General features: G+C 36.8%; 1 pseudogene; it reads right to left on the bottom strand.

The window, feature by feature from the left end:
- Positions 1 to 7134: 7134 nt before the first annotated feature.
- On the bottom strand, positions 7135 to 8998 carry LOC109391921 (serine/threonine-protein phosphatase 2A catalytic subunit alpha isoform pseudogene; annotated as a pseudogene).
- Positions 8999 to 14231: the final 5233 nt, after the last annotated feature.

Here is a 14231-nt window from a genome sequence, read left to right as displayed (position 1 = left end):
ATATTTGCTTCCTGTCTCTGAATTAAATTTTAATTTCCTTTCTTGAGGGAAATAAATTGCATAATATATTCCAGTGCTTAGGACAGTGTTTTGTCGATGGAATTCCTTAAGAAACACTAAAAACAAACATCAAGAATACAAGTAAATACATTTTATTTGTCTCTAAAAATAAATGCAAAATGCTTAGCAAAGGCAAATCATCAGAATTGCATGATGGTTTTTTTTCTGTGTGTGAAACTATATATATTCTCAAGTAATTTATATGTGCATTTGATGATATTTTCTTTGTATTGATTCCCATTAACAACACCTATATATTACCATAAAAGTAGAGGTCCCTCAACAATAACTAACTTTTTGTACTTAATAAACAAAGAAACATTTTGAGATAGATTGTAAAAATATATTTCTAGTTATGTGTTGTGGAGGTTGGGAAATAGGATAAAATTATGATGAGTCCAAGTATGCAGACTTGGGTTGAAATGAACTTTTCGAAATATCTCAAGGTTTAACTTTGAAAAAAGTCTTTAAGCTTTAAAGAAGGGCTGGAAGACACAGGAGAGATTGATTGCTTTGTTTTCAATTCTTCTACTGGGATTCTACTTCTGTTTTTTCTCACTACATGCTCCCAGGGCACATTTCCAAGACTTAAAAAGAACAGAGGGTTAGCGCATTCACCCTTTGCTCATCCTTAGGAAGAATGCATGTTAAAAAAAAAAATCCTATCTTTGCCTTTCCTAGGGAAAACACGAACCAGATAGGGAGCAAAAAAGCTCTAAAGGAGTGAGCACAACACATATAAAATGGGAATCTGACATCAGTCTGAGACATGTCTCTTTCCATCTGTCCTAGTAGGTGGAGAATACTGACATACTGCACAGTGGGGAAGAAATGCTTTCAGAGGCTTTCCAGTTGTCCCAACTTTAGGTTTTTCTTATGGTACCATTATATTACTTTGTTAATTTGTGAACTCTCAGGAAAAATATTGCAAAGTAAACCATAAATTCGATTGTCTACATAGAATGTTCAGAATACATAAAAAGAAAGCCATAGAGGAAAGAAGACTGTATATCCAAGTCTCATTTAATTGGTTATTCTGGTGTGATAATGCAGAGAATGCTGTAGATATAAGAAACTTAACTGCTGATGGTTTGCTAGGCTATGTCCATTAGAAACAGCCCTGAAATGAGTTCTTGAGTCTCACTTTTCTCTTAGAACATAGTTATCATGTCATAAAGGTGGTAAAAATATTAAAAATACCGTTGTGCATCTTCAGACACATTCTTCAATTTTAAGATTAAAATCCTCATTTACTGTTTTGGATATCAAAATGTGCTGCCTATTGATCTAACATATTTAGAGTTGAGAACGTCTTTCATAGAAACCTCAAGTGATAGAGACAGAAGCCTCTTGAATACTTTCTTGATTCCTGGGGGAAATGACAATAAAACTAATTAAAACTAGTATTTAAATTATACCTACTTTGACCTGTCACCTCTTCCTCAACATTTCTTCCCAAGATGTTCATGAAATGGAAGATTAGAAAATAAACAAAGTCAGTGAGGTAAAATAAGAAAGTACAGCCCAAGTTGACAATTGTATGTTAAGTGCAATTTAAACATTTTTTTATAAGCATTATGAATTATTTTTGCCTTCATTTTTTTTTTAAATCCCAAAGTGATGAAATAAAATGGAATGCCATTTTACTTTTCTTAAAGAGGTTGCTTTCATCATATGTAGGAAACAATTCTTGGCATAGTTCTCAACTTCACAACAATTTTCCTGAGATCTAACCTTCCATACCAAAAATCTCATGAGGAAGTGTTCCAGGCAGCTGTGTTTGCACATGTGACTGCACCATCTGTGCCATATTGGTTATGCTAGGGCCACCCCTAGCATTTGATCCAATACAATGGAAATTGAGGTCAGCAGGTATTTTGCACCAGATCTCTGTAGGTGGGTGGTACTGAGGTCACTGAGGAACTTGTGTGTAGAGACACAAGGGAAGTTGAACTAGAGAAAGGACAAGCAGGAGACGTAAAAGAGCAGTTGTAATGAGATACACTGCTTCACAGGAAGAAAAAATAACAAACAAAAAAACAGAAATCAAAGAATTAGTGCCCAGATTCTCTAGTTCCCTCACTCACATCCTGAATTCTCCGTACACTCTTGACTTTTCGCTTTCATAAAATAGTTCTGTTTCCTCAAAATAAATCTCCCCCTTTTTGTATAAGCATGTTCTAAGCATGTTTCTATAAAACAAAGCCAAAGTTTCTCTAAGCCATTACCCCATAATTACCAATCGCAAATACTGGCCAAAAAATATTTTAATTTCTTTAAGTATTTTAATACCCATTTGATAGAAAATGTTTTATTTATTTTTTCCTGTGTAAGTTATCCATGATTCCAAATTGAGTTGCATTCATGGGCTTAAGTAGCAGATCATATGTTCACAGGTATAATGGTGATTTTCTGATCATTCTGCCTGCTCACATTTCCAAAACAATAGTCAAATAACAAATTAATAACCAAAATTAATGGAGTACAAAATGTTTTTTTTTTAATATTGACTTTTGTGCTGTGGAGGCTGCAAAGGAAAAATAATGCAATTCACACAAGAACACCTCATTTTTCAATAATAGACTATCTCTCATATGTGAAAAGTAGTGATCTATCTATTCAGTAAATTTTTTTTAAAAAGTTCAAAGGTGGATAAATTTAAGCATACAAATAGTGCCATCTAGTATTCTGGAAGAATCACATCATACAATAATTTAATCATCTTTCTGAGAATTCATACAATGACTTGGAAGTAATTCCAAATTGTTTGAATGGGCTTTTCACAACTATTTCTCCTTCTATAAGGCTGGATAACTGCATGCAATGTCAGTAAGGATTTTTAGTTATAAGCAACATAAATCAACTCTGGCTGAATTAAACAGAATTTATCAGAGGATACTGAATAATACACAGCATCAAGAGAAGTGCTGAAAAACTAATATTAAAGATGACATATCTGAGAATAATGCTCAAAACTGTGCTGGAGAAGTGATCTAGTGGGGACCCTGCCTCCACCCCCAACCACTGCAAACTGTGGCTCCCTTAGGCAAAAAAGAAAAAAAAAAAAGGCCACTGTTTTACCTGGCAGGCATCACAGTAAACTCTTCTTTAACTCAGGAACTCCCCTATCGCTCTTTCAGAGAAAGTTGCGTCGCTCCTGCTTCTCTGCAACACTAGCACCCAATTGGGTGGCAGAGCATAGGACCCGTTGTGCTGCAGACTCAGGTTACATAGAGCATGGCACCCAATGGCGGCTGCACTGGCCTCAGTAAAGGTACAGTTCATCAGCCTGCACAGTTAGCCATATGCTCAGTTTGACTTTGGCTTTATACTATGCCTAGCACACCTACTGCAAGAGAGGCATCACCAGCATATGTTGGCAGGTCTCACTCAAGGGCCCTAATAAACAGATGCAACAGAAGTAAGGATTGAAGAAAAGCAAAGAGAGAAAAAAAAAAAAAACAATACAAAGGAAGCTTTTATAGGCCTTTTAGACATTGGTGGGTATATCAATGTTTCCTGTTTTCAAACTGCAAAGCATTAATGAGGTCTTAAGCTTAAAATTCTTAGGGCACCATCACGTTAAGCCAGTATTTGCTGCTCAAAATGTTAACTTGCTTACAGAGCCCAGAAAGTAACTATGGATTCAAGGACTTGTCCACAGGTTTGAGCATCCCTTCACCACGTGGTCACCATTGGCTCTACTTTGGTTAAGACACTATATAAGAGGAAGATTCTTCCCCTAGGAGGCAGGCTATTTTTAAGCCCAAGTGTTTTCACAGCAAGAGTAAAGTAGAAACAGTTCCTAAGACACAGGACTGAACATGCTCACAAGAGCGTATGCATCCTCTATCCCTAGAGGGAGCCCACGCTCAGTTCAGTTTTGGGGTGTCAGAGTAAAAAGCAACAGAAGAATTAACATGCTTTACGTACACTGGATGTGCAAGACAGGGGCCTAAAATAAACCTGGTGATTAGGGATGCCTTCATACAAATTTCTAAACTTTGCAAGAGGGTAGCTATGTCTTCCATGCCATTCTCACTGCAGGAACTCTCATAGGCATTGTTAAAGAGAAAACCGCAGGCCCAAAATAGCATCACTTGTGCTAATGCCCATGATACCAAACTAAATTTAATACTTGACCAATTTGCTGTTTCACTCTCTCCCAGAAATGTAATTTTTAATCAATTAGCCTGGAATTTTCTGCCCAGGTAATCAGTTACCCGGGCCCTCTCCACCCCCATAGAAAAAAGAGGCAATCTTCATGAGAAAAGGCCTTGCCATTCAAATCCCCTCCCCCCTCAGAAAAAAAGATGTCCTGGGCTAAACAGTTTTTTTTGGGTTTTTTTGGGTAAATATCTCCTTTGCCCCACCCTTCTTTCTATAAAAACCTTCCATTTTGCACAACCTTTCAGAATGCCCTTCTAGTTGCTAAATGAGATGCTGTTGAATTCATGAATTGCTTCACAAAGGCAGGTCTTCAAATTTGCTCTGTTGAATTTAGTTTTTTAACAGCTATGTACAACAGCATTGTTGGAAATCATTTGGACTAGACAATGGAAAAGGAGATAATTTTCTACCATCTAGTTGGATTAATTAATATACTGTTCTAACTTAGGTCAGATCCTTCTGGGAGAGTTGTTTTAGGGGCAAAATATATTTGCGTGTCAGGGGTCACAGGAGGATAATCAGGGAAGCAGTGGTTGGTATTGGGAGAGGAGCTTCATGAAGGTGGGCACAGACCTGGTTGGGGCCACAGCTGACATCCTTTTTCCTAAGGGAGCTAGCAAAATCCCTGAGTGACTCCAGGGAAGGGGCTGGTGAATTTCCTGTAAAAGGACAGACAGTACATATTTTTGGCTTTCAGGTCAGATGTTTTTTTTCACAGCTAAGCAGCTCTTCCAAATGCAATGCAAAAGCAGCCGTAGACAAGATGTAAACGAATAAGTATGGCCATGGCCAATGAAACATTATGTGTGGGCATGAAAATTTGAATTCCATATAATTTTCATGTGTTACAAAATGTTATTCTTTTGACCGTTTTTCAACCATTTAAAACACTTCAGCTCATTCTTACCTCCTGGGCTGTACTAAAAGGCAGCAGTGTGGGGCAGCTCACAGGCTACCATCTTTAGCTGACTCCTGTACTAGGTTAAAAGGTAGAGTCAGTGTGGTGAGATGAGAGCTCTTTTTGCGCACTTGTCATCTTTCCCTTTTTGATGAGGGGCATCTCTGTCAAATTTATATATCTGACTTCTTATTCCTCCCCTTATTCCTTTTTATGGGTATAGATTTGCTAGATTAATAGATCATACCATTCATTCGTATTTCTCAAGGATCTTTAAGATATTAAAGATCCTAATTTGCAGGTAGATTGTGAGTAATTGGTGTCTATTGTTACTTCATTTAGCCACTGAGAGTCAATAACCTCTGCAGAGGTGTCCATTTGCATACTTAAACTTTCCCTCCAGGCGGTTTATAACAGACTTTGTTTCCCTTCTTTCCAGGAAGCTCATGGATCAGGTTAATTGACCCCATTCCCAGTACAGATGGATGCTGGTTAGACCAAACCCATCATTTCTAACTCCTCCAACAGTGACCAGTTCAAGAGACTTGGCTTAAGTCCAGTAGCATTCATAATATGGGATGGCAAACATTACCAGTTGGGGGTGGGCACAATGACTTGACTTGACACAAATCTTTTTTTCCAAGATTAAAGGAGATATTCTTCTTCTTCCACTGGATATAAATAAGAAAGGAGGCTGCCATGTAATTAATGCTGGCATCTACGTTGTTGCCCTGAGGGAAACAAGGCTGAGAACAAAGCTGGCATGCTGAGGACAGAGCCCACAGAGAGAAATGGTCCCAGTGTTCTGACTCATGCACGAAGAGAATCCACCTTACTGCTCTATCTCTTGTTTTGTGAGAAAACACATTTCTGTATTGTGTACGATTCTGAAGCTTATAAATAAATAAGCAACTTAAAGTGGACAGGAGGGCGATTTTACATTGGTTTATTTTCTTCATTGTACAAATAACATATGATTAATATAGAAAAATACAGATAAATAAAAAGAAAAAAACTCAAGGGACTACCAAGGTTAGCATATTATAATGTCATTCCAGATGTCTCAGTAGGCATACACAAACACACACACACACACACACACACACACACACACACAATTCCCAATTCACAGAGACATACTACCCATGTTTATTTTTATTTTTTAACATTTTGAAATTTTTAAATAGTTTCAGATTTACAGAAAAGCAGTACTGAAAAGTACAGTTTTCCTGTATACTTCATACCCAGTTACTATATTAGTATGGTATGTTTATCACAATTAATAAACCAATATTGGTATGTTATTTATTTATGTATTGTTCACAGGTTTCTTACGAAAAAACACTGCAGTGCCCTTGTGTAGTAACATCATCTTACAGGAGGGGGAGAAAAGCAGTTCTGTTCAAAACAACTCCCCAGGGTCTGATAATAACAAAGAACAACATGAGGCTGAGATTTGAGAAGGGAAATAAACTGAGTGCAGACAAACCATGCAATTAAATTAAGCGGTATCCCTGAAAATAAATGGAACAATTGATTTCAAAACTCACAAGTAGAAGGGAGGCCTTGGTACTTACTTTTAAAAATGTTCATTAAGCTCCAATGATTGTTTGCTGCTATCCTTATCTACAGTCATGCTGAGTAAAACTATAGCTAAATGGACGTTAAATTGGATTCAGGAGGTGTTAATGTTTACATCTTATTATCTGCAGTGTCTCAGAGGAAGCAAAAGTAACTGTAAATAGCGCTGTGCCAGAAACTCGTTTCTTGACCAACAATGTTGCTTCCGCATGCAATGAACTGGATCATTCTAAAGCCGTCACTTGCTGTTGATGATAAGAGGCTTTGTGTTGGCTTTGTGTTGTTATACGGCACATCTTTTGGTCTGTGTGAAAACAAGTTCTTTGAGTATTAACTATTCTCTGACACTTTGGAGTTACTGTTGTTCTTCCCATTTCCATTAGGTCAATCTATGGTTCATGGCAATACTGTACAAGTTTACAATTTCATTGCAGGAAGTTGCCTGGGGGATGACGAGTAACAGGTGGCCGGCCTCTGCGAGGTGCTGGCTCAAACTGCAAGAAAGAGTATTGTAGAGTACATCAAGTCCCATGATTGCAGCTTGGTTACCACAACAATTACAATATAGTGGAGCCCTGAAAATCGTTCCTACATTCCAGCCATGGCACCAGTTGAATCCCTCCAAGACCAGCTGGTGAGCTGTAGCCACCTATGTGAGGACATTGGTATGATTAACTGTCTTGGAAATGTCTTGCCCAAAGGTGTAACCAGCTCCTCGAGGAGATACACCCCAACCATCATGATCATCTGGATGTGACCAAAGCAAGTCACACATTAGCCCCTCACAGGGAACTTCTTGTAGGCGATCAAGTGCTCTGATGTGATCCAGTGTTATCTATGGGGGTGAGAAGCCACCATGTAGACAGATCTGCCCATCCACCAAAGCAGTGAGAGGAAGATAATCAGAAAGACCTGTAAATTATATCCATACATTTGCATTTCCATATTTCCTTAAACACTCATCATAGAAACCATATACTGTGTGATCTATCTGCTCTCATGATTTCCTCGAAGAATGGTGACACGGTCACGGTAACGCACCTTAAGAGCTACAAGCAGAGTAGCTGTTTCAACTGAATACCATCCTCTGTCAACACAATCTCCCATAAACAAGGAATTTGTATCTGGTGATTTGTCACCAATTCTGAACAGTTCCATGAAATCGTGAAATTGCCCAAGCACATTTCTGCTGGACATCAAACCTCTTGTTCTTTGGATTCTTTTGTCAGCATTTCCTTAGCCTTCCAGCAGAGGCTGTTGACCTGGGACTCGGAGTGTTGCTTGCGCTGGTTCTACTGTTGGACCCATTGGTCCAGGTCCTTGCTGAAGCTCCCTCCATGATGCCCCCTGCGGGATCTGGCTGCCACTCCGCGCTGCTCCCGCGCCGCTGCCCGCACACGCCACCACCGGTTCCCCGGGTACTTGGGAGGCCCCTGGAGGTTGCTCGCCGCTAGCGCAGCCTATTTGTTCTCCCCACAATGCTCGGCCACTGGCTGCAGCCCTCCTCCGCTACCTTACAAGGCCCTGGAGCTCGGCTCTCTGTAATTTGATATGTTATTTTAAACTAAAGTCCATACTGAATTCATATTTTCTTAGTTATTTTACCTAATGTCCTCTCTCTGTTCCAGGATCCCATCCAGAATACCACATTCTTTGCAGCTGGCAAGTCTCCTCAGGCTCCTCTTGGCTGTAGCAGTTTCTGAGACTTTCCTTGTTTTTGAAGATCTTGATGGTTTTGAAGAGTACTGGTCAGGTATTTGGTAGCATGTCACTATATTTGGTTTGACTGATCTTTTTCTCATGGTTAGACTGGGGTAATGATTTTTGGTAGGAAGATCACAGGGGTAAAGTACCATTTTCATTACATCACATCAAAGGTATACACTATCAGCATTATTTATCACTGTTGATGTTGACCTTGTTCGCGTGCTAAAGCAGTATTTTTCAGTGTAAAGTCCCCTTTTTATACTGTACTCTTTGGAAGTCACTATGCACAGACTACAGTAAGTTGTGGGGACTTAAGTTCCACCTTTTTGAGGGCAAATATCTACATAAATTATTTGGAATTCTTCTGCACTATTTTCTGTTCTACCTCTCTAGTGATGTATAATGTATTTAAACACCACTTTCTTTCATTAAGCAATTTTTTAAATGTTTTTTTGTGTCAATAATGAAAAGATTTGCAGCATTATTTAATTTGCTTCCTAGTATTCCACTATCTGTGTGTCTCTTTATTTTTAACCAACTTCTTACTAACATTTAAATTATCTCCCTTTAACTATTATCCATACTGAAATACATATTAAGAAAATTGAGACATTCATAGGAAGTGTCATCTCACAGCCATGAGCTGAGTTTAGAGAATTCCTGAAATTGTGACAAGATGGACTTTCTCAGAGATGGAGGAACACCCAAATATCTAAGTAATCATCTCTATGGCCAAGCATTAGAGGCCACATATGGAATAAATATTGAGGGCCTGGGATAATCTCAAATTCATAACTACATCTCAACAAAGCAGTGAAAATTGCACTTCATTTGGGTTCCAACACAAAGATATACCAGAGCGTTCGATTCATCACACAGTAAGACTTGGAGGCACAGATGCTCTAGATTAAATTTGATAATTAAATTTGATAGTTTGTAACCAAAGAATCCTAAATTAAATTATAGTCTTCATTGTAACATATATCTCAGCTTCAGGAATGAGGAAGAAAGAAGTGTCCATGGCTACACTTTCGGCACAAAATTGCCAACATTTCAGACAGAGGTAGGGAGCTGTCCACAGTGGATATGCCTCAGATACCAACCAGTGGATCTCAGTAAGTGAATGTCAGTGGATAGGGATGCATGGGTTAAACCTTTTCAATTCAAGTTTCTTCCTGAAGCATCTCAGGGATCTGATTGAAGGCAATACTTATTCCATTACTTCTAGTCCTACAGAGAGTGCCAGAAGTGGGATTGCAATCATCATATTTAGGCCTCAGCAAAGTGAGGGAGATTCATTGATCATGCCTGGCTTGACTAAAACATCAAGACCTAAAGAAAACCTGACATTTGCCTCCCCCACAGGCTGGAGAAAAGAATGGTACCTATCCAGAATCCAGGATAGCTGGAGAGGAACAGACAGGTGATGGACTGGGGAAGAGGATGGTGCGCTGTTGCCTTTCTCTCCTTTGCACTCAGAAACAAACACTACCCAGTAAAAGATTTATATCTCAAACCAACAGACTCAAATAACTTAGGTGAGAGGAAAATATCAAAGATGAGGGCTTCTGAAATAATTGTATCCCATTACATCTGCTTAAGAGGTCAACTCTTTATATAGCTTCTCCTTTCATATGTATTTTTTAAATGAATTTGATATTTTTACCTTAGTTCTATTGAATACAGTTTCTTGTATCACTCCAGAAAGTCCAAATGCATGCAAAGGAGCTCATTCAAAGAATATCCCTGTATGGATTTTTTAAAAAACAAAAACAAACAACAGAAACATGGCATATCTCATTTTATATGAAGGGAGAAAATTGTCATACATTTTTATGGAATATATGTTTCATCTCTTGGCCTTTCATATAGTTTTGACTCAAAAATTTTAAAAGCTATATTGATTTCTTACACTCATGAGTATGACTTATCCCCTGTAAAACAAGTTGAAATTAAGCTATATATCTGGCCCATAGATAATCACCCTGAGTTTCAAAATAAAACTATGAATAGAATGGGCAAAGAAATGTGAATATAACATAATAAAAATATATAAGTGAAATACCAAATAGATAAATGTAAAACGAATATATATTGTAGTACTTACGATTATAGAACCATGACCATGTAAAAACAGCATGGCTAAAAAAATAAATAAATAAATAAATAAAAATTGGCTAAGTAATGAAAAGGGAGTTAGAAGTTTAACTTTATAAAATTCTTTATTTTGCCTAGCAAAAAGCCAATAGATATTGTATAAGCTTGAAAATGTAATTTCTTTTCCCTTTTACATTTAAGTGGGATCTATCTTTAGGAATTACAGTAATATCTTTTAGAGTAAAGAAACATTTATTTAAAGCTCTGCATTTATTTAAAGCTTTGGCTTTATTTCAGTTTATCTTAATTCTGTGAATTTCATGTTCATTAACACATTTAAAATTTTAAAATTACATGAAGAGTATAATCACATTTGATCTTTCTTATTTATACTGTGTTTATTAGATGCGAGAAGTCTGAAATGTTTTTAAAATATTGGTGACAAGTGTAACTCAATAGTAGCATTTGGTGGATTGTTACTTCCTTTTAAAAATTTTTGGTACTTTTATGTATCTCTTAAATTTCTAAAATTAATATTTCCCCCCAAATACATAAATGTATGTGTGCATAAATAAATAGATGCATGTGCCACAACTTTTTTATATACACATCCATTGATATATAAATACATAAAGTTTAGTAAAATAAAGTTTCTACCTGAGGAGTGGTATTATGGGAGGGTAAAGAGGAATTACCACATTTTACTCTCTATATACTATTTGCATTTGTACAATAATCACATATTGCTTTTACAGTTTTAAATGTCTAACTTTTAATCAAGAAAAGAGAGAAGTTAAATTTTAAGAAACATACTTTTCTTCACCCTATACTTAATTTTCTTATACTGGGTAAGAGCTCATTATAAAATAAAAATGGCATAATTGGTAAGGTCTGCAACATATCTCAATGTAGAGAAAATGTGCACTTTACAGGCTATTTTATGAAACAAGAATCTTACCTTGGAGCTGTGTGTCCTGTCCCTTTATGAAGATGGCTGAGAGTTCCTATAGGCAGCAAACACTCCATGTAGGCTTTGTGCCTACTATTCTACCTGATTGCAAGAGATATTTAGGTAGTAGTTACATAGTAGGCATGCATGCTTTCTTGGGCATGCATATTTTGCCTAAGTGGGAAATAGGGTGATGGAAGCAGAACTGACTCTGGGCAGTAAGCACAGAATGCAATACATAGATAATGTATTATTAAAATGTACACCTGAAATCTATATAATTTTACTAAACAATGTCGCCCCAATGAATTTAGTAAAGATTGAAAAAAAAAAGATTTGGAAAAACCTCATTAAAACATTCCCAAACTATTTTAAAAGAATATTTACAAGTAGAATTGACTCAAGTATTTCAGAAAACTACTTTTTCTTTATGTAATCAACTGATAATGATTGAAAGAAAAGTATTCAGAGAGCCTGATAGAAGACACTTGAAGTTAAGTCAGATTGTACAGTTTTCTTTCACTATCGAATGTTCAATTGTTAGTTTGAATCATGAGCACTTTATTTAGAGTGCATGAGTTTTAAATGATATATAATTATATTTGCAATAATAATAACTGCTGGTTTTAAAAGAGGTTCATGATATTGAAAACTCATATAAATGTGTTTTCAGGCAATTAGAGAATGACATCATTCAAATAGTTAATCTGTTATACACTCTTAATCTTTAACTTAAATTGGGATTTTAAATTGAGTTTTTATTTGATTTCAAAAAACAAACATTCACATATTCTCTTGTTTTCCAATAGATGTCAGTATCAAAAAAGAAAAGAGCTAGTCAGTTGTTAGATATAACTGTCTTGCTGTACAAAGGAGAATATTATTTTCCTTCTTTCCAGCATCATGTACGCAGAATTGGTAGCCAGTCTAAGCAGTCCAACAGGGACAGCAGTTCTAAAACTCACAATGGCTATTATTTTGAGGAGAGAAATTCATGTAATTAGTATAGGTAGGGACTACGGTGCTTGAAGTAGAAGAAAATAACAAGGAAACATCTGACTATTTTCTAGATAATCCTATTTCCTTTATTTCTTTGTGGCTCTTTTATACACTATCTCTTCTCTATAGAAGACTCAATCCCTCCTCTTTAGCTTACATTTCCCAATGTTGATTCACAAATTATTGTATGTTCAAAAATGAGTTTACATATTCTCATATGGCATTAATCTTTCAAACATAAGATTTTATTTTGTTACAATTACGTAGACCAGCTGGGCCATAAGTAAATTAATCAGTCATTCAAGACTTAGTGAGGGCCGGCCGAGTGGCTCAGTTGGTTAAGAGCTCGCTCAGGAGTTTGAGCTCTGAGCAACAGCGGTTCAGGTCCAGCCCGAGCTGAGCAGCCGCTGAGCTGCCAACAGGTAGCAGGATGGCTCAGCTTAAAAAAAAAAAAAAAAAAAAAGACAGTATAAGTAGGCACAGATCAAAGTAAGAATTCATTGTATTGGGGAAGGGGAATGTGTCACAGCAAGTCAGAAGAAACAGAATCAGTGAATTCAGAGGAACTTTTATAGGTTACCACAACATTATTTTTAAAAAGACAAAATAAGGATGAGGGAACAATAGAGTGTTTATATTTGTCATCAACAAAGCCAAAAGCAGTTTGACCAGAGGAATTATGGGTGCAACTAGGTTGACCCCTTACATATGACCCCACTTCCAGGACCCCTCCCCTTGCCAAAGACCTTAAATAAAAGAGAAAATAAACCCATGTATACAAATAAAGTATGTAAAATAAATCATAACCCACACATAGCCTAGTTAAGCCCATCTTGGGGGAAAGTCTGGGGATAAATTTGGGAAAAGCTGTACCACAGGCAACAAAGACATGACATCATAAAAGACAAATTTGAGGAGCATCTTAAAAAGCCATATTCAGCCAAATCATCCAAGAGCATTGTGGACCCCGGTCACCTATTTTACCCTTATAATTATGGTGAAGACAGGTGATTGATCACATAAACAGTTTTAATCATCCATATCAAGGTGAAGGAAGCACTGATGAAGAGGAGGTAGAGGCTTCCATTCCCACTGCCCTGTGGATAAATTTCTCTGGTAACACAGAGCAATCAAACTTTTAGTATCCCCAGTGAGGGATGGACTCTGTCTCTGCTAAAAGAGAAGATGGAATAGGGAGGTTCTTATTTTTCACTACTATAAACCATACTGTGTTATCCGAGTTTTTTTCTGTAGAGTACATTTCTAGAAGTAGAATAGTCAGATTAAAGGGTATGTTTCAAACACAGTATTTTAAAATAATAATAACATGACTATCCCTTATAATCCATTCCGTTTTCACTATCATAGAACTTTAATTTACCTTAAGTGAAGCATTATATTTGGAGTAAGTATGAGTTACCAAAATTTCAAATGAATTCATCAACAACATAGAGAACTCAAGGCTGGAGAAAATTTAGAATTTGCCAAAACTGGGAAGGATATTTATTCTGAAATTGGTACTTAAATATAGGTTGTCACTATGCATGGAGTCCTGGCAAATTTTATCATTGTATGTAGGTGACATTGCTGATTAATGGATCTTCTGAACTAAGATCACAGTGAAGAAATTATGCCATCATCTACAAAAGCAGCAGTGTGATGTCTTTGGGAGGGATAGCTAAGAACATCCATATCAGCCGACATTTTCTTTCATTGCATTACACTAATCTGAATTTACCTTCTTTAACTTTTACACTCCAGTATTCATTC

This window comes from Hipposideros armiger, unplaced genomic scaffold (assembly GCF_001890085.2).
Source record: "Hipposideros armiger isolate ML-2016 unplaced genomic scaffold, ASM189008v1 scaffold_305, whole genome shotgun sequence".
Lineage (NCBI taxonomy): Eukaryota > Metazoa > Chordata > Mammalia > Chiroptera > Hipposideridae > Hipposideros > Hipposideros armiger.
Note: the sequence above shows the minus strand (reverse complement) of the source record. Positions and strands in the feature narration are given on the sequence as shown.